Source organism: Triticum dicoccoides, chromosome 6A (assembly GCF_002162155.2).
Source record: "Triticum dicoccoides isolate Atlit2015 ecotype Zavitan chromosome 6A, WEW_v2.0, whole genome shotgun sequence".
NCBI lineage: Eukaryota > Viridiplantae > Streptophyta > Magnoliopsida > Poales > Poaceae > Triticum > Triticum dicoccoides.
The window spans coordinates 269516779-269539150 of NC_041390.1; positions in this window are offsets into that span (position 1 = coordinate 269516779).

A 22372-nucleotide genomic window follows, 5' to 3' on the forward strand; every position below is an offset into this window, starting at 1 on the left:
CCACTTGAGGAGGAGTCATCCTTGGGATTAGCCGTAAGCTTCTCCTTGGATAGTAGGTTGGGGTTAATCTCCAGCTCCGCTCCAATTGCTTGTAGCACGTTGAGAGGCATGGGTGGAGGGGCATCTTCAGACTTGCCAGCATCACCTGCATCGTCAAGGGTGGGCTGGGCCTTCGCTTGTATGGGCTTGGACTGAGGACGCCTTTTGGTGGGCTGGAGGGAAAGCTGCTCAAAAGTCATTGATTTGAACCCATCCAGTTTTGCCGCGCTTCTTGTACATCGCCGTACAGAAGTATCCACTAAAGGGGCCACAGTCTTCCTTCTTCTTGTCTGTTTCATATCATTGGTCTGCACAGAAGAAAAAACCACAGAAGAAGAGGAGTTCTCCACCATGCTGCCAGCCACAACATCTTCAGGGTGCATCTCTCCAGTCCCAGCAAAATCAGACATTGCATTATCATTAGCACTGAGAACCTCATCAGAAGGACTTCCAAAAAGAGCTCTGTCAACTGGTCGTTTGGCCACCATAGGCTTCCTGAGTGTAAGATTACTGGGCAAGCGGGGCACCAAAGAAGACATCCTCTGTGAATCATCAAAAGCAATTGTCCATGTGCGCTTGGAGTATGTCACAGTCCCAAGTGGCTTGAAGAAGATATGACGAGGCACCTCCTTGACAGTAAATTCAGGTAACAAATTTTCAAAAGATCTCTTCCAGATCATCTCTGGAGGAAGAGGTGGCCCAGCCACAATCCTTGCCATGCCAATGAATATCTGGTGCTGCTGTACGACAGGAGGTTGATAAGGAACAATTGCTAAAGGATTTTCCTCAACACCCTGCTGCACATTGTTCTGCATCTGCTGAACCGGCTGCAAATGATTTTGCTCCTCAAACTGAATCTCCACTTCCTGTTCCACAGACCCAGAGCCCTCCGGCTGATCAATGACAATAGAAACCTGGTCCTACTCAGGTACAACATTTCCCCACCCAGCAGGTTGTGGCGGCTATTGATGTTCATCTTCATTGTCCCCCCAGACTGCATTTCCCCATCCAGCATCTCCTATGTTATTTTCCTGGGGCAATGGAGGTGCTATAGGCGCATCATTCCACCCCAGCATCGGATATGGGGGAAGAACAAACATCAAATTATCTTGCAGCAGATTTCCAGGCAAAGGGTGCGGATTTCCATCCAGCGGCATTGGATCTTCATCGTTTGGCATCTGATCGGCAAAATCAGTGCCCAACACATAGCAAGCAGCAGTCCACAAGACCTGAGCTCCTCCCCATTCTGCATAATCTCCAAAGACCACATCATGTGGCACCAATGGTGTGTCAGGAAAACTTGCCTCCACCAGAGTCTGAAGAAAATATGGATCCTCACTATCCCATGAATGAAATTTCCCAAAGGTGCCCACTGCCTGTGATATGAACTCCGTATTGCGGTAATCTAGAGGAATACCAATGAACATGATCCAACCCTTGTGAAACTCATGATTCCCCTTAAAATTCTCTCCCTCATCATGTTTCATAAATCTAACAAAACGATCATTGCCCAGAGGAAAAGGAGCATGCTGAATCAATGTATATCTGACAGATGGATCCCTGACTTGGAATAACCCTACCCGGTGAAACCAAGGCTGAGCGGAGTGAACCAGAGTACCTCTATTCTGAAGAAACCGAACAATCTCATCCCTGATAGGCCCAAGCGGTCCCTCCGGAGCAGGCATGACCTCGGCGACCATGTAATCCTCATGACGGCGAGGAGGACGAGTCGCAGGCGTAAGGTGCAAGGAAGCTGCATTTCTCCACCATTGATGATGTGGTGGCCTGCCGGCACGAAACGCTGTGGGTCAAGCTCATAGTTCGCCATAGCCGGCCGCTTCTGGGAGAGGATGGGGTTTTCTTTGGGAAGAGGAGGGGGGATTGGTGCAATGTGGGCGGCGACGATGGGACTGGGCGAGTATATCAAAAAACCCTGTCGGTCAGGGGAACGGTGCCAGCAAAGGCTATCATTGCCACTTTATTAAAATAAACGATGCAAAAAATTATTATAAATAACATCAAGCAAATCCTAACAAAAGAAATTGATGCTCCAAGCAAAACACATATCATGTGATGAATGAAAACATAGCTCCAAGTGAGGTTACCGATAATGTTGGAGACGAAAGAGGGGATGCCTTCCAGGGCATCCCCAAGCTTAGTTGCTTGGATCTTCCTTGAGTATTACCTTGGGGTGCCTTGGGCATCCCCAAGCTTAGGGTCTTGTCACTCACTATTCTCCTCATATCGACATCTCACCCAAAACTTGAAACTTCAATCACACAAAACTTAACGAAACGTTGTGAGATAGGTTAGTATGACAAAGATCAAACCAGTTCACTTTTGGTACTGTCAAAGACAAGATTAATAATTGTTCTCACACAATTCCTACTACATCATATCAGTTACACAATTTATATTGAGCAATATAATCCATAGAAACTAGAAAACTAGGAAACTATGCATTGAAAACAGAATCTGTCAAAAACAGAACAACCTGTAGTAATCTGTACTCCAACCATACTTATGCTACTCCAAAAATTCTGAAACATTAGGAAAACCTGTGTAATTTGTCTATTAATCTTCTGAAAAATAATGAGCATTTTATCACGGTTCTGTTAAAAATGAGAATTGTTTCCCTGAGCGCAAAAGTTTCTTATTTTCAGCAGGATCAAATGAACTATCACCGTAAGCCATCCCAAAGGTCTTACTTGGCATTTTATTGAAACGAAAGCAATAAAACATGATTACTACAGTAGCCTAATCATGTGAACACACAAAACAGTAGGTAAAAGTGTTGGGTTATCTCCTAATAATTGGTTTTGTTTAATGCCTTTTAGCTAGGCATGATGATTTCAATGATGCTCGCATAAAAGATATGAATTGAAACATGAAGTGAGCATCATGAAGCATATGACTAGCACATTTAGGTCTAACCCACTTCCTATTTATAGGGATTTTGTGAGCAAACAAATTATGGGAACAAGATTTTCAGTAGCATAGGAAGGCAAAACAAGTGCAACTTCAAGATTTTCAACACATAGAGAAGAAACTTGATATTATTGCAATATGTAAAAGCATGTGTTTCTCTCTCATAATAATTTTCAGTAGCATCATGAAGGAATTCAACAATATAGCTATCACATAAAGCATTCTTTTCATTACACAAAAGCATAGAAAAATTATTACTCTCCACATAAGCAAGTTTCTTCTCATGAATAGTAGTGAGAGCAAACTCAACAAAATAAATATCATGGGATTGAAAATTAAAATCATGATGACAAGTTTCATGGTTATAATTATTCTTTATAGCATAAATGTTATCACCATAATCATCATAGATAGGAGGCATGCTTTCATCATAATAAGTTTTCTCATCAAAACTTGCGGGACTAAAAAATATCATCTTTATCGAACATAGCATCCCCAAGCTTATGGCTTTGCATATCATTAGCATCATGGATATTCAAAGAGTTCACACCAACAAAATTGCAATCATGCTCACCATTCAAAGATTTTGTGCCAAACATTTTATTCACTTCTTCTTCTAACATTTGAGCACAATTTTCCGATCCATCATTTTCAAGAAAGATATTATAAAGATGATCAATAATATGATGCAACCTCAATTCCATCTTTTGTAGTTTCTTTTTATAAACCAAACTAGTGATAAAACAAGAAACTAAATGATTCGATTGAAAGATATAAAGATATACCTTCAAGAACCCACCTCCCCGGCAATGGCGCCAGAAAAGAGCTTGATGTCTACTACGCAACTTTATTCTTGTAGACACGTATTGGGCCTCCAACCGCAGAGTTTTGTAGGAAAATAGCAATTTTACCTGAAGTGGATGAACTAAGGTTCATCAATCCGTGAGAGGTGTGATGAAGATGGTCTCTCTCAAACGACCCTACAACCAAATACAGGAAATTTCTTGTGTCCCCAACACACCCAATACAATGGCAAATTGTATAGGTGCACTAGTTCGTCGAAGAGATGGTGATAAAAGTGTAATATGGATGATAGTAATATATTTTTATAATCTGAATAAATAAAAACAGAAAGGTAGCAAATAGTAAACGGGCACAAAAATGGTATTGCAATGCTTAAAAACAAGGCCTAGGGTCCGTACTTTCGCTAGTGCAATATCTCAACAGTGCTAACATAGTTAGATCGAATGATTATCCCTCAAAGTGCAATAAAGAATCACTCCTGAGTTCCTATTAAAGGAGAACAAAAGATAGGAATTGTTTGTAGGGTACTAAACCACCTCAGAGATATTCTTTCCGTTCGATCTATTCAAGAGTCCGTACTAAAATAACACAAAGCTATTTTTTCCATTCGATATATCCTAGAGTCCGTACTAAGATAACACCAAAGCAAGTTCATATTCATAATACTCAATCCACACAAAGAACTATAAAGAGACCCCATAGTTTTCATCAGAGAAAAGATAATAAAAACATGCATCAACCCCTCTGCATAAATTACCCCAATATCACCGTAGAAATTCGTGAGTTGAATGCTAGAACATATATCAAGTGAATCAATAAGATAACCCAATTGTCACCTCAAGTATTCATACCGCAAGACATATATCATGTGTTCTCATCTCTCAATATTCAATCCGACAAAACAAAACTTCAAAGGGTAAAGACTCAATTCATCACAACAAGAGTATAGAGGGGACAAACATCATATGATCCGACTATATTAACAAAGCCAATGATATAGATCATGATAGAAAGAGATTAATCACATAGCTACTGGTACAAACCCTCAGCCCCAAGGGTGGACTACTCCCTCCTCATCGTGGTGGCCGCCGGGATGATGAAGATGGCCACCTGAGATGATTCCCCCCTCCTGCAGGGTGCCAGAACGGATCTAGATTGGTTTTCGGTGGCTACGGAGCCCTGCGGTGGCGGAACTTCTGATCTAGGTTGGCAGGCGAGCCTGGCAAGGAGGGTTTACCCCTGGAAGCAAGCCTTTGGGTCATCCCAGTAGGCCTGCCAGGGATTACGAACGCAAAACCACTCCACCGCACCACCTAATCACGACACACGACGTCGATCAGTGCCGTGTCAAGCTCCAAGGTGACTAAGTGGCTCCTATTCGCCACATGGCAGCCACTTCCTACAGAAAATGCCTCCAAGCGACACCCATCCTGAGACGTGTCAAGCAAGTAGGTGCGAAGCTGGCAAAACAACCCGACAGGGCCTGCCGGGCGAGATATGATGCAATGTTGAGTGGTGCATTTAATGCGTTTTGTCAGCCTACAGAGTTAGGTATGATAGCATTGTTTGCTATCTAATCAGTGCGTAATGACTGATTTGCCACTATGGTGACCCCTTGATCTACAAAAGGAGGCCCAAGGTAACCGTAGAAGGAGTTGTCTATTTGGAACCCTCACGCATCCACACATGCCTGGCCGTTCTCGCCCCAAGGCAACCCTGCTGGGCAAACGTGTTGCGCTGGCCATCATCTTTTCCACCATCAATCCACCAAAGCAGGAGTACAGTTTTACGCATCACGGCGGCCCGAACCTAGGTAAAAACTGCCCCCGTGATCTCTGTTGTGTTGTTCCATGCTCCTCCTCTCTTTGTGCAAGGTGTCATCCCCCCGCCGAACCAGAAATGGGCTCTTAGTCCCATAGGTGGCCGTGGTTTCCCACGACAAAAACACAACCCATCAATGTAATCCTTAATAAGCGCAAACTTCTCCAATATAGTGTAGTTTGGAGAATTCAAAAAGACAATAGGACTATAATGTGTGGGTACAGTAGCAACAATTTCATTCTTAACATAAGGAACTATAGCAAGTTCATCTCTAACCATAATTCAAATTGGCATCTTGGCCACAACCATAGCAAGCATGAATTTCATCAAAAAGGGATATTCAAATAAATCCAAGGGATCATAGCAATCACCATAGCATTCATCCTTCGGTAAGCATGAAGGGAAATTAAAAATTGTATGAGTTGAAGAGTTACTCTCATTAGAAGGTGGGCACGAGTAGCTAATCCACTCTTCCTTCTTTTGTTCTTCGCTCTCCTCACCATCTTTTTCATCTAATGGGCTCACAATTTCATCAATTCCTTTTTCCATAGACTTCTGCAAAAATATTAGTCTCTTCTTGGACAACGGAGACTTCCTCAATAAATGCATCAATATCGGCATTGCATTTATAATTCTGATAGAAATATTTAAGTATAGCAAAAATTTCAGGTCTAAAAACAACATCATCAATATCTTCGTACTTTTCAAACAAAGATTCAATTTCATAAGGACCCTTAAAAGCAACAAATTATTCTATTCTTTCCACATCATAGTAATCATATATACCATTATTAGCATAATATGCCAAGGTTTCACTATAATTAAATTCACATGAAAAAGGAAGCTATGGAGCCTTCATCCTAGAGCGACAAGTATAACCATATCTCAAGCATACTATTGCAAATAATTAATTCGACCCCATAAGAGTTTTCCTTTTTGAGTCAAGCAATAATCCCTAAAGTATTCACGTTAATACAACATGTATCCCATTATCAAGTTGAACAGGGTTTTGTCAGGATTATCAAAAGTTCCGGGTCGGCCGGAGGTTCCGGGGGCAGGAGGTTCCGGGCTTTGGCAGGAAGTTCCGTGCTGAACATAGAGTTGTCGTGTATTGCTTCTTCCTCAGCTCTCGGCTCCATGGCTTGTGCATTGTACATGATTACACATAGTGTTTCTAACTTAGGCAGTAGCCATGTCTCACTTGAATGTAAGGGAAGCTCAAGTAGGAGAGTTGTCACCTCGGATTGAATAGCACGTGCTCGAGCTGTTGTTATGGGTCCACTTGGAGCTTTGGTAGTTGAGGTAGCATCCATGGGGATGACCGTGGGATGCTCCGCATCATCTCCCCCCTTGGGAAAGATCCGACCTCAAATCAAAAGCCTCATCACCATGGTAGGGAGAGAGATCTTTGACGTTGAATATGTCACTAACGGAGTACTTGTCACGTGGGATGTCGATCTTGTAGGCTTTGTTGTTGTGCGTTCAAGCACCTTTAAAGGTCCATTGACTCGCGGTAGAAGCTTGGACTTGCATTTGTTGGGGAAGCGGTCCTTGCGAAGGTGTAGCCACACAAGATCTCCAATGTTGAATATCATGGGTTGCTTGTTGAAGTTGATCTTGGTCACGAGTCGTTCTACTTGGCGCTCGATGGTGTGCCTTGTATCTTCATGCATCTTCTTGACGTAGTTCACTTGTGCACTCCGTCCTTGTTGATGCGCTCTTGTAGTGGTAGAGGAAGGATGTCCAATGGGGACACAGGTTGAAATCGTAGATGACCTTGAAGGGGGACTTGCCGGTCGTCGTATGTCTTGCACAGTTGTAGGCGTACTTGCCGATGGGTAGACGTTCCTCCCACTCCTTGGTGTTCTTCTTGATCAACACGCGTAGTAGAGTGGAGAGCATCCAGTTCATGACCTCCATTTGGCCGTCGGTTTGGGTATGGTATGCCAAAGAGAACAAGATCTTGATTCCAAGCTTGGCGCATAAGGTCTTCCAAAAGTAGCTTAAGAACTTGGCGTCACGATCCGAGACAATTGTCTTTGGTACTCCATGGAGACGCAATATTTCCCTACAAAACAGATTTGCAACTTGTGAAGCATCATCTATCTTGTTGCATGGGATGAAATGAGCCATTTTAGAGAATCGGTCCACAACAACAAACACGAAATCTTTGTTGTTTCTAGTTCTAGGTAAACCAAGCACAAAGTCCATACTAATATCTTCCCATGGGTGATATGGAATAGGGAGTGGCATATAGAGACCATGGGACTGAGCTTTAGACTTAGCTTTGCGACATGTAGAGCATCGGTTGATGAAGCATGCGACGTGGTGGAACTTCTTGGGCCAAAAGTAGTTCTTTGAGAGCGTAGCAAATGTCTTGTCCATAGGCAATCGATAATGGACCGATAATCATTATTATAATTTTATATGAGGGAGAGGCATGAGCTAACATACTTTTTGTACTTGGATCATATGCACTTATGATTGGAACTCTAGCAAGCATCCGTAACTACTAAATATCATTAAGGTAAAACCAAACCATAGCATTAAGTATCAAGTCCACTTTACTCCCATACGCAACAACCCACTTACTCGGGTATAAGCTTCTATCACTTTCGCCACCCATCATAAGCGAATCATGAACGTATTGGAACACCCTTCAACGGGAATCCCTCACGGTTGTGCAACATGGAGCGCACCATAGGACATCACTAAAATAAAACATACAACTCAAACCAATCACGATTGTCAATCAACCCATAGGACAAAACGAATCTACTCAAACATCATAGGATGGCCATACATCATAGGATAATAATATATAGCATTAGGCACCATGTTTAAGTAGAGACTACATCTGGGAGAAGAGGTGTTACACAGCTACATAGAGGGCGAGAGAGTTGTTGTTGATGGCAGCAAAGTTTTTGATGTAGATCATCGTCACGATGATTACCCTGGCGGTGTTCTGGCACTACCGGGAGAGAGGGGGAGAGATCCTCCCTCCTTCTTCTTCTTCCTTGGCCTCCCCTAGATGGGAGGAGAGTTCCCCCTCTAGTCCATGGCCGCCATGGCAGCAGAGGGGCAAGAGCCTCTCCTACATTGGTTCTCTCTCTCTCTCTCTCTATCTGCTCTCTTCTGTTTTGCGCTACTGTTTTCTGGCTGAAAACTCTTTCTAAAATTCCTGGAGATCGGTAACTCCGGTTGGCTGAAATTCTAACATAATTTTTTAGGACATTATCTTTCTTGCGGCGAAATCAGGTGGTCAACCGACTTACGAGGTGCTCACTTGGTACCATAGCATGCCAGGGGGAGGCCGCAGCCTTGTGCCTAGTGGAGCTCGTCGGCCTCAGTTTGCGTTGATTCCACATCCCAAAAATCACATATATTCCAAAATAAATCTTCGTAAATTTTTATCTTGTTTGGACTTTGTTTGCTATGGAGATTTTGTGAAACAAAAAACAAGCAACAAACATGAACTGGAACTGGGCACTGGATCAATATGTTAGTACCAAAAATAATATAAAATATTGCCAAAAGTATATAAAAGTTGTAGAATATTGGCATGAAACAATGAAAAGTTATAGATATGATGGAGACGTATCAAGAGGCATCCATGTCTGCGCAAATATGTAATATGGTTATTTAAGCAGTAACAAGTATTTGAAGTGGCATATGATTAGCAGTAACATCTCTTCTGTTATAACTGGCACTACATTGACAGTATGAAAAGTGACATTAAGTAAGAAGTAGCATCACATCACATCGACACAAGCCACTTGATTAACATGTGGAACAATAGCATTAGTATTACTATCATGCGAGTAGCACATTGCAGTAGCTCCGTGCTCGGTGCAACCAAAATGTGCAATCAAATTTGTGCAGTTCCACTGGGATGAAGCAATGTTACCGGCATGTGATTTGAGTGTAACTACCAAAACACAATTCATAAAGCAAAACAGAGCCACTTCATAAAATGCCGGTGTCATTGCTTCAATTTATCGGTGGCACTAGACTGACAACAACATTAATTAATAGTTACATTATGCTAACAATGAAATTGCTTCATTTTTCATGTGATTTTACATTAGCGGTAGCGATAAGGGCATAGGGACAGAAGGGGCATAAAGTGGTGAGGTAGATGTGGTTGCCAAGAGCGGCAAACATTAACGCAACGTGTCTGTATTTGTACCATTTTTTACCTCCTCCGTGGTATTTTCCTATGTGAGCACAGGTAATCTAGACCTGCTTGTTCTCATTTGCGTTGTCCCCCAACACCCCTCACTTCTTTCCTTTTTCGACCAAGAGACAGGTCCACTTCTCCCCACCCTTCGCCATCCACCCCGTTTTCTTCCCCTTTTCAACCAAGAGACCAGTTGGGTAGCCAGTCTCTACTACTTTCCCCCGTTTCCTCTTAGAACCAAATCCTAGATTCATGCTACAACTTTCCAGCTTTCCTCCATGTTTGAACCAAGTCTTAGATTCGACTGTGTGAACTAGCTTTACCTCAAATAATATTAAAAATCTAGGTGGCTTTGGAACAGCCGATGGAAGTAGAAAAGGATCCACATGCAGCCACATGAAGAGATGGGGCAGTAGAGCAAGGCCGGTTTTGAAGGAAGATATACCTGAGGGTCATCGGGATGTGGCAAGGAGGGCATTGGGAGGCCTCATCTAGCCACACTACGGCAAAGAGGAAGAATGATTTGAAGGCCCTCCCGAGTCGGCGCTATGCTGGAAAGAATGGCATGAGCCACCAATCGGGACATGCGGACAGCTATTGGTGTCCTCCCTCGTCGCCGACGACCGCGTGAACGATGCACCTACCCCCCTACCACAGATGAGGCGGTTCGACCGGATTTGTGACCAGAAGTGAGCAGAGAGAGTGTGTCCACCTATGTCTTGTTTAGATCTGGAGAGCATGAGAGAGTGAATGAGAGCAACCCTAGTAAAGCAAGCACTGAGGGTGGAACACGATCACCTATGGGGCCATCAACCCCTTATGGTTCGGCAAGGGGGAAGGTCATGTTGCGTAAAGAGCAGAAGCCATGGAACCGCATGAGAGTGGTGACGCTGGTGGTTTTTACCCAGGATTGGGCCGCTGGGAAGCATAAAATCCTACTCCTGCTTTGGTGGATTGAGGGCAGGACCACGGTGAACACGCATTGCTCAAGCCCATCAAGGTTGCCTCGGGGAGAGCAGCTACGCGCGTACGAGTATACAAGGGTCCGAATCCTTTTCCAGTATGCCATGGCCCTCCTTTTATTGGCTAAGGGGTAACCACACTGGCAAAACAGTCTTTATCTAGTGATTTGATTGCTAATAGTGATATCATACCTAACTTTGGTAGTTAGCACAAAATGCATTAAATGCACTGCTAGGTGTCACGCTGAGGATGCAGCCTGGCAAGCCTGTCACGCCGCTTAATCATCTTCTACCTATCTGCTTGACACACCTCTACACGGGTGTCATATAGAGGTAACCTTCCTTCCAAATGGTTGCCATGTCCCAAATGACAACCACTTCATCACTTGGGGGCTCGACACCGCGCTGATAGATGAGTTGCGTCATGATGCGGCGGAGTCTTGGTGGGGAGATTTTCCTTTAGCAGCCTCGGCAAGCCTGCCGGGGAAATCTTGGATTCATCCTTGGGGCAGCCTCGACCTGACCAGGCTCGCCTGCCCTTCAAGGAAGGCTTTCCCTTAGTGATATCTTGCTGCCTTGGCTTGTCTTGGTCTCCTTGATCTGCCCTTTGATCCGTCAAAGAGTTGCTTATCTGTCTTGGTCTTGACTTGGATGCTTGGTGAAGTAGTATCCTTGCCATAGTGCCTGTGTATAGTCTGGGAAAGAAACATGAAGGTTTGTTGCACCGACAGGAGCCCCCAGGCCTGGTCCAAACGTGTTGCCGAGCACCGTTGGGGTAGGCCCTATCAGGTACATAGGCAGGGTACTTGAGATAATTTTCTCCATATTTTCCTTGCTTCTTCATTAACCCGTGCTTGGGTCACTTTCCAATTTTCCTATGCGTCGTGTGATGCCAAATACGGTGGGTCCATCTTTGTAATTGCCGGTGAATGGCTTTTATTCATGGGGAGGTAACTGCCACTTTACTCATCCCACTACGGCCGTCCTTTCAGCCACGTACGCCGCATGCATCGCGTGGGGTAGGTATCGGATGCATATGGTGCAGGAAGGAGTGCTATGGCAGAAAACAAAAGTCTGGGTTGGTGCAAGTGGGCGGTCGACGATTATAGCCGCCGTCAGCGGCATAGACGGGTCGGATTCGAAGGAGCCCCAGGGGTGGAGAATTAGCCCCCGACCCCAGCTCATCTATAAAAGGGAGCGCGAGGGGGAACGAAGACATTCATTCGCGCACCTTCTCCTTCTTCTTCCTTGCCTTCTTCTTCACCATGCCGAGGGAGAGAGGCCGGGGCCTAGCCCTGGGCCTCGGCTCGGGAGTGACGATTCTGAAGGCTTGTGTTGACACTCGGGGAGTGAGTCTGGTCCGGGGCTGTGGGAGACACGGTGGTCGTGGTTGGGGCGGTTGCAGTTTGCGGCAACGCACCCATGACTGCTGCATCGACTCTGGTATGGAAGGAGCCGCGCTTATCCTTAACTGCAGAGTGTTCGCACCCTCCATGCGAGCTAGCCATCTAGGGCAGGGGTGCCGCCCTGCCGCAAGCTGTGGGAGTTCGATAAACCCTCGACGGAGTCTTCATGGCTTCTGGTGTCTGCCTGCGGAACCGCGCTTGGGATCTTTAGTAATGCCAGCGCTACCCTCTCCGGCAAGGTCGGGGATGATGGTGAAGATGGTAGCGCCCTCCTGCCCACCAAGGTGGGAGGCGGCGCCCCCAGTGCCCCTTGGGCACCGCCACCACCATCAGCCGTCTCTCCGGGGGAGGTGACGGGCCAGGGGCCCGGCAACCTCCCAGAGTGATAGTGATGCGGAGAAAACCGATGAAGACGAGGAAGGCGGGTGCCAGCCTTCAGGTCGGAGTACGATGGCACCGACGCCTTCGTCTCGTACTGCTTGCTTGTTGCTCCGTCTTTCGGCTCTCCTCCCGACACCATCATCACCAACCTCTTCCTGACGGTTGCAGGGGGAAGCTCTCTTGGTGCCATCTGCCGGGTGCACCCCGCCTAGGTGCTTCTTTTGCCCTTCTCGCACTCAAGATGAATCCTAGGAGAGGGAGGGCAATAAAGGCAGCACAAGGCATCTGTCATTTTTATATTTCAAAGGATGTAGGTGCTTGCCAAATTTTAGTCTTAAATTAGCAAAAATGCGCGTGCTTTGCAATGGAAGAAGAAAACATATCACAACTCATCCCTCCTCACCAATACACACTTGTATCCATCCATTATTTCAACACAACACCTCACATGTATTGCTGCCTATATTCCTTTCTGATGCAAAGCATCCCACGGTCATCCCCAGGGACACTACCGCAACTATCCAAGCTCCAAGTGGACCCATGACAAGAGCAAGAGCTCGTGCTATTCAAACCGAGGTGTCATCACTCCTACTTGAGTTTCCTTTTCCTTCGAATGAGACATGGCTACTGCCTAAGTATGAAATGCTATGTGTGATCAGGTAAAATGCACAGGCCATGGAGCCGAGAGCTAAAGAAGAAGGAATAGGCGTCAACTCTCTGTCCAGCCCAAAACTTCCGGCCAGAGCCTGGAACTTCCGGCCCCTGGAATCTCCGGCCGACCCGGACCTTCTGGCCTTCGACAAACCAGACCATCCTGGGCGTGCTAACTCTCTGGTTAGCCCAGAACCTGCCTCGAACCTGGCCCAGACCTTCCGGCCCGCCCAGACCTTCCGGACTTTGGACACCAGCTGATATGTCTCCAACGTATCTATAATTTTTGATTGTTCCATGCTATTATATTATCAACTTTGGATGTTTATGAGCTTTATTATGCACTTTTATATTATTTTTGGGACTAACCTATTAACCCAGAGCCCAGTGCCAGTTTCTGTTTTTTTGCCTATTTTAGGGTTTCGAACAAAAGGAAAATCAAACGGAGTCCAAATGACCTGAAAATTCACGGAACTTATTTTTGGATCAGAAGCAGCCCAGAAGACTCGGAGTCTACGTAAGGGAAGCTTCGAGGAGGCCACGAGGTAGGGGGCACGCCCACCCCCCCTGGGCAAGCCCTCCACCCTCATGGGCCCCTCGTGGCCCCCCTGACGTACTTCTTCCGCCTATATATCTCCATATACCCTAAAAACATCCGGGAGCACAATAGATCAGGAGTTCCGCCGCCAGAAGCCTCCGTAGCCACCGAAAGCCAATCTAGACCCGTTCCGGCACCCTGCTCTCCACGACGAGGAGGGAGTAGTTCTCCCTTAGGGCTGAGGGTATGTACGAGTAGCTATGAGTTTGGTCTCTCTCTCTCTCTCGTGTTCTTGAGGTGATACGATCTTGATGTATCGCGAGCTTTGCTATTATATTTGGATCCTATGATGTTTCTTCCCCCCTCTACTCTCTTGTAATGGATTTAGTTTCCCCTTTGAAGTTATCTTATCGGATTGAGTCTTTAAAGATTTGAGAACACTTGATGTATGTCTTGCCGTGCGTATCTGTGGTGACAATGGGATATCACGTGATTCACTTGATGTATGTTTTGGTGATCAACTTGCGGGTTCTGCCCATGAACCTATGCATAGGGGTTGGCACACGTTTTTGTCGTGATTCTCCGGTAGAAACTTTGGGGCACTCTTTGAGGTTCTATGTGTTGGTTGAATAGATGAATCTGAGATTGTGTGATGGATATCGTATAATCATACCCATGGATACTTGAGGTGACATTGGAGTATCTAGGTGACATTAGGGTTTTGGTTGATTTGTGTCTTAAGTGTTATTCTAGTACGAACTCTAGGGCTGTGTATGACACTTATAGGAATAGCCCAACGGATTGATTGGAAAGAATTACTTTGAGGTGGTTTCGTACCCTACCATAATCTCTTCGTTTGTTCTCCGCTATTAGTGACTTTGGAGTGACTCTCTGTTGCATGTTGAGGATAGTTATGTGATCCAATTATGATATTATTGTTGAGAGGACTTGCACTAGTGAAAGTATGAACCCTAGGCCTCGTTTCCTATCATTGCAATACCGTTTATGCTCACTTTTACCATTAGTTACCTTGCTGTTTTTATATTTTCAGTTTACAAAAACTATTATCTACCATCCATATACTACTTGTATCACCATCTCTTCGCCGAACTAGTGCACCTATACAATTCACCATTGTATTGGGTGTGTTGGGGACACAAGAGACTCTTTGTTATTTGGTTGCAGGGTTGCTTGAGAGAGACCATCTTCATCCTACACCTCCTATGGATTGATAAACCTTAGGTCATCCACTTGAGGGAAATTTGCTACTGTCCTACAAACCTCTGCACTTGGAGGCCCAACAACGTCTACAAGAAGAAGGTCGTGTAGTAGACATCAAGCTCTTTTCTGGCGCCGTTGCCGGGGAGGTTAGCGCTTGAAGGTATATCTTTAGATCTTGCAATCGAGTCTTCTAGTTTCTTGTTTTATCACTAGTTTAGTTTTTAATTTTTTTTACAAAAAATGAAATCAAGTTTGCCTCATACGCTTCATCTTTTTAATATCTTTCGTGAGTATGATGGAAAGGAAAATTGTGACAAAGTGTTAGAAGAAGAATGCATTAAAATGTTTGGCACTAAATCTTTGAATGATGAGCATGATTGCAATGTTGTTAGTATGAATGCCTTGAATATCCATGATGCTAATGATATGCAAAGCCACAAGCTTGGGGAAGCTATGTTTGATGAAGATGATATTTTTTTCCCCCAAGTTTTGATGAGCAAATTTATTATGATGAAAGCATGCCTCCTATTTATGATGATTATATTGATGAAAGTGGAATTGGAGAGGTCATGACTTTATTTTGTGATGAATCCACTATTCCGGAAGAGGTTTCAATTGATTATGAGAACAAAGTTGCTATCTATGATGATTGTTGTGATGACTTGTATGCTATAAAAGAATAATGATATCCATGAAACTTGTCATCATGATTTTAGTTTTCAATTGGATTATGCCTCACATGATAATTATTTTGTTGAGTTTGCTCCCACTATTATTCATGAGAAGAATTTGCTTATGTGGAGAGTAATAAAATTTCTATGCTTGTAGATCATGAAAAGAATGCTTTAGGTGCTGGTTATATTGTTGAATTCATTCATGATGCTACTGAAAATTATTATGAGGGAGGAATATATGCTTGTAGGAATTTCAATAATATCAAGTTTCCTCTCTATGTGCTTAAAATTTTATAGTTATGCTCTTTTTACCTTCCTATGCAAGTTGATTCTTGTTCCCACAAGTTGTTTGCTCAAAAAATCCCTATGCATAGGAAGCGGGTTAGACTTAAATGTGCTAGTCATGTTCTTCATGATGCTCTCTTTATGTTACAATTCTTATCTTTTATGTGAGCATCATTGAAATCATCGTGCCTAGCTAGGGGTGTTAAACGATAGCGCTTGTTGGGAGGCAACCCAATTTTATTTTTATTCCTTGCTTTTTGTTCCTGTTTAGTAATGAATAATTCATCTATCCTCTGTTTAGATGTGGTTTTATGCTTTTAATTAGTTTTTGTGCCAAGTAGAACCGTTGGGAAGACTTGGCGAAAGTCTTGTTGACATTGCTGTAAAAAACAGAAACTTTAGCGCTCACGAGAATTGCTGCCATTTTTATTTGGAAAGTGCTATTTAGTTAATTCATTTTTCAGACGATTAATAGATAAGTTCCTCAGGTCCATCAATTTATTTGAGAATTTTATGAGTTCCAGAAGTATACGTTTGATCCAGATTACTACAGACTGTTCTGTTTTTGACAGATTCTGTTTTCGATGTGTTGTTTACTTATTTTGATGAATCTATGGCTAGTAAAAGAGTTTATAAACCATATAGAAGTTGTAATACAGTAGGTTTAACACAAATATAAATAAATAATGAGTTCATTACAGTACCTTGAAGTGGTGTTTTGTTTTCTTTCGCTAACGGAGCTTACGAGTTTTCTGTTAAGTTTTGTGTTGTGAAGTTTTCAAGTTTTGGGTAAGGATTCGATGGAAAATGGAGTAAAGAGTGGCAAGAGCCTAATCTTGGGGATTCCCAAGGCACGCCAAGGTAATATTCAAGGATAGCCAAGAGCCTAAGCTTGGGGATGCCCCGGAAGGCATCCCCTCTTTCGTCTTCGTTCATCGGTAACTTTACTTGGAGCTATATTTTTATTCACCACATGATATGTGTTTTGCTTGGAGCGTCAATTTATTTTGTTAATATTTTCTTGCTGTTATTTATAACAATGTTTTGAATATTTTATTTCAATAAAAGTGTCATTGATAGCCTTTACTATGTCTATTTTAGAAGTCCACATGCTGCTATTTGAAAACCGAAAGTTTACTGCTGTTGCAATAATTCCCTAGAAAAGTCAGAATGTGATAAAATATTGAAACCTTTTGCATATTAAGATATGATAAATTTACTACAGTGGTAATTTTCTTTCATAATTTTTGGAGCTAGGGAAGTATGGATGTTGCTGCATTCTTTACAGACTGTCCTGTTTAGGCAGATTGTCGTTATGTTTGCATTGTTTGCATATGTTTGCTTCTTTAATGATTCTATTTGAGGATAGGACTATTAAATATGCAGAGGCATTTAGTATGCAATGTTGAATAATAATTTTATTGATTTTCTACATTAGAGTATGATAAGGTTTTGGCAATGGTTTATACTAACTTATCTCACGAGTCCTTGTTGAGTTTTGTGTGGATGAAGCTTTTGAGATTTAGGGAGACTGTGATATGAGAGGAATTAAGGAGACACAAAAGCTCAAGATTGGGGATTCCCAAGGCATACCAAGATAATATTTCAAGAAGTATCAAGCATCTAAGCTTGGGGATGCCCCGGTTGGCATCCCACCTTTCTTCTTCAACAACTATCGGTTAGTTTCGGTTGATCCTAAGTTTTTGCTTCTTCACATGATGTTTGCTATTCTTAGAATGTCATTTTTCTTTTGCTTTGCTTGCTGTTTGAATAAAATACCAAGATCTGAAATCATTAAATGTTAGAGAGTCTTCACTTAGTTGCATAATTATTCAACTACTCACTGAACTTCACTTATATCTTTCGGAGTAGTTTGTCGTTGCTCTAGTGCTTCACTTATATCTTTTTAGAGCACGGCGGTGGTTTTATTTTATAGAAATAATTGATCTCTCATGCTTCACTTATATTATTTTGAGAGTCCTTTAGAACAGCATGGTAATTTTCTTTGGTTATGAATTTAGTCCTAATATGATGGGCATCCAAGAGGGATATAATAAAAACTTTCATATAAAGTGCATTGAATACTATGAGAAGTCTGATTCTTGATAATTGTTTTGAGATATGGAGATGGTGATATTAGAGTCATGCTAGTTGAGTAGTTGTGAATTTGAGAAATACTTGTGTTGAAGTTTGTGATTCCCGTAGCATGCACGTATGGTGAACAGTTATGTGATGAAGTCGGAGCATGATTTATTTATTGATTGTCTTCCTTATGAGTGGCGGTCGGGGACGAGAGATGGTCTTTTCCTACCAATCTATCCCCCTAGGAGCATGAGCATAGTACTTTGTTTCAATAATTAATAAATTTTTGCAATAAGTATGTGAGTTCTTTATGACTAATGTTGAGTCCATGGATTATACACACTCTCACCCTTCCACCATTGCTAGCCTCTCTAGTACCGCGCAACTTTCGCCGGTACCTTAAACCCACCATATACCTTCCTCAAAACAGCCACCATACCTACCTATTATTGCATTTCCATAGCCATTCTGAGATATATTGCCATGCAAGTTTCCACCGTTCCATTTAGTATGACACAATCCATAATTGTCATATTGCTTTGCATGATCATGTAGTTGACATTCTATTTGTGGCAAAGCCACCGTTCATAATTCTTTCATACATGTCACTCATGATTCATTGCACATCCCGGTACACCGCCGGAGGCATTCATATAGAGTCATATTTTGTTCTAAGTATCGAGTTGTAATTCTTGAGTTGTAAGTAAATAAAAGTGTGATGATCATCATTATTAGAGCATTGTCCCAGTGAGGAAAGGATAATGGAGACTAAGATTCCCCCATAAGTCGGGATAAGACTCCGGACGAAAATAAATTAATAAAAAGAGGCCAAAGAAGCCCAAATAAAAAAAAGAGGCCATAAAAAAGAGAGAGAAAAGGCCCAAATAAAAAAATGAGAGAAAAAGAGAGAAGGGACAATGCTACTATCCTTTTACCACACTTGTGCTTCAAAGTAGCACCATGATCTTCATGATAGAGAGTCTCCTATGTTGTCACTTTCATATACTAGTGGGAATCTTTCATTATAGAACTTGGCTTGTATATTCCAATGACGGGCTTCCTCAAAATGCCCTAGGTCTTCGTGAGCAAGCGAGTTGGATGCACACCCACTTAGTTTCTTTTTGAGCTTTCATACGCTTATAGCTCTAGTGCATCCGTTGCATGGCAATCCCTAGTCACTCACATTGATATCTATTGATGGGCATCTCCATAGCCCGTTGATACGCCTAGTTGATGTGAGACTATCTTCTCCTTTTTGTCTTCCCCACAACCACCATTCTATTCCACCTATAGTGCTATGTCCATGGCTCACGCTCATGTATTGCGTGAAGATTGAAAAAGTTTGAGAACATCAAAAGTATGAAACAATTGCTTGGCTTGTCATTGAGGTTGTGCATGATTTAAATATGTTGTGTGGTGAAGATGGAGCATAGCCAGACTATATGATTATGTAGGGATAGCTCTCTTTGGCCATGTTATTTTGAGAAGACATGATTGCTTAGTTAGTATGCTTGAAGTTTTATTATTTTTATGTCAATATTAAAATTTTGTCTTGAATCTTCTGAATATTCTTGCCACAATAAAGAAGACTACATGGATAAATATGTTAGGTAGCATTCCACATCAAAAATTATGTTTTTATCATTTTACTACTCGAGGACGAGCAGGAATTAAGCTTGGGGATGCTGATACGTCTCCAACGTATCTATAATTTTTGATTGTTCCATGCTATTATATTATCAACTTTGGATGTTTATGGGCTTTATTATGCACTTTTATATTATTTTTGGGACTAACCTATTAACCCAGAGTCCAGTGCCAGTTTCTGTTTTTTTGCCTATTTTAGGGATTCGAAGAAAAGGAAAATCAAATGGTGTCCAAATGACCTGAAACTTCACGGAACTTATTTTTAGATCAGAAGAAGCCTAGAGGACTTGGAGTCTACGTAAGGGAAGCTTCGAGGAGGCCACAAGGTAGGGGGCGCGCCCACCCCCCTGGGCGCGCCCTCCACCCTCGTGGGCCCCTCGTGGCCCCCCTGATGTACTTCTTCCGCCTATATATCTCCATATACCCTAAAAACAACCGGGAGCACAATAGATCGGGAGTTCTGCCGCCAGAAGCCTCCGTAGCCACCGAAAGCCAATCTAGACCCGTTCTGGCACCCTACCGGAGGGGGAATCCCTCTCCGGTGGCCATCTTCATCATCCCGGTGCTCTCCATGATGAGGAGGGAGTAGTTCTCCCTCGGGGATGAGGGTATGTACCAGTAGCTATGTGTTTGATCTCTCTCTCTCTCGTGTTCTTGAGGTGATACGATCTTGATGTATCGTGAGCTTTGCTATTATATTTGGATCCTATGATGTTTCTTCCCCCCTCTACTCTCTTGTAATGGATTGAGTTTCCCCTTTGAAGTTATCTTATCGGATTGGGTCTTTAAAGATTTGAGAACACTTGATGTATGTCTTGTTGTGCGTATATGTCGTGACAATGGGATATCACATGATTAACTTGATGTATGTTTTGGTGATCAACTTGAGGGTTCCGCCCATGAACCTATGCATAGGGGTTGGCACACGTTTTCGTCGTGATTCTCCGGTAGAAACTTTGGGGCACTCTTTGAGGTTCTATGTGTTGGTTGAATAGATGAATCTGAGATTGTGTGATGCATATCGTATAATCATACCCACGGATACTTGAGGTGACATTGAAGTATCTAGGTAACATTAGGGTTTTGGTTGATTTGTGTCTTAAGGTGTTATTCTAGAAAAGAACTCTAGGGCTGTTTGTGACCCTTATAGGAATAGCCCAACAAATTGATTGGAAAGTATAACTTTGAGGTGGTTTCGTATCCTACCATAATCTCTTCATTTGTTCTCCGCTATTAGTCACTTTGGAGTGACTCTTTGTTGCATGTTGAGGGATAGTTATGTGATCCAATTATGATATTATTGTTGAGAGGACTTGCACTAGTGAAAGTATGAACCCTAGGCCTCATTTCCATTCATTGCAATACCGTTTATCCTCACTTTTACCATTAGTTACCTTGCTGTTTTTATATTTTCAGATTACAAAAACTATTATCTACCATCCATATACTACTTGTATCACCATCTCTTCGTCGAAATAGTGCACCTATACAACTCACCATTGTATTGGGTGTGTTGGGGACACAAGAGACTCTTTGTTATTTGGTTGCAGGGTTGCTTGAGAGAGACCATCTTCATCCTATGCCTCCTACGGATTGATAAACCTTAGGTCATCCACTTGAGGGAAATTTGCTACTGTCCTACAAACCTCTGCACTTGGAGGCCCAACAACGTCTACAAGAAGAAGGTTGTGTAGTAGACATCACCAGCTAAGCTCCCACCGTGCCAACTCTCTGGTTAGGCCGGACCTTCCACGGAACCTGGGCCGGAACCCTCGGTGCCCAGAACTTCCAGCCCTGCTTGCGCGTATTGACTTGGGCCATGACCCATGTACCCTTTCGCCCCGAAGACTATATATACTCTTCTCGTACCTACGTAGGGTTAGCGCAGTAGTAGCTCATTTGAGAATCTTTGCTCTCCACTGGATCCCTTCTCCATAGGAGTTCACGGCCTCTACGAAGAAGATCCCCCAAGCGGATTAAAGACCCCTCACGGGAAGACCCCACAAGACCTCCTCACAGAGAAGACCTTGCTACTTGTATCGTCCCTTGTTGATCGTGGATCTTGTTTCTCTTTGTGTTTCGAGGATCTAGCACATGTGTACCCGAATCTTGCTGGTTTGAGTGATTTCTCCTGTGTTTTCCCCTTGTGTTCTTCATGTTCTTCGCGGGATCCGCTCCTATCGTGAAAGATCGGGCATCTAGGGTTATACCCTACATCATATTGGTACCATGAGCCATGCTGATCACAATTTTGGAGCCTCCCTCTTTGTTTTCTAGCCTAATTTTGTTATGATTCGTCCCAATTTTGAAAATCCCCACAAAAATAGCCCTCCCAAATTTTTTGTGATTTGTTGGTGTGATGAAGTTTTTTTGGATTTGATCCGTGGATTTCATGTGTGGCATGTAGATCTAGCTTCCCCACTAAGGGAGTCCTGGATTAGGGGGTGTTCGGATAGCCGGACTATAACTTCAGCCGGACTCCTGGACTATGAAGATATAAGATTGAAGACTTCGTCCTGTGTCCGGATGGGACTTTCCTTGCCGTGGAAGGCAAGCTTGGCGATGCGATATTCAAGATCTCCTACCATTGGAACCGACTCTGTGTAACCCTAACCCTATCCGGTGTCTATATAAACCGGAGGGTTGTAGTCCGTAGAGGATCAACTTCATACACAACAATCATACCATAGGCTAGCTTCTAGGGTTTAGCCTCCTTGATCTCGTGATAGATCTACTCTTGTACTACCCATATC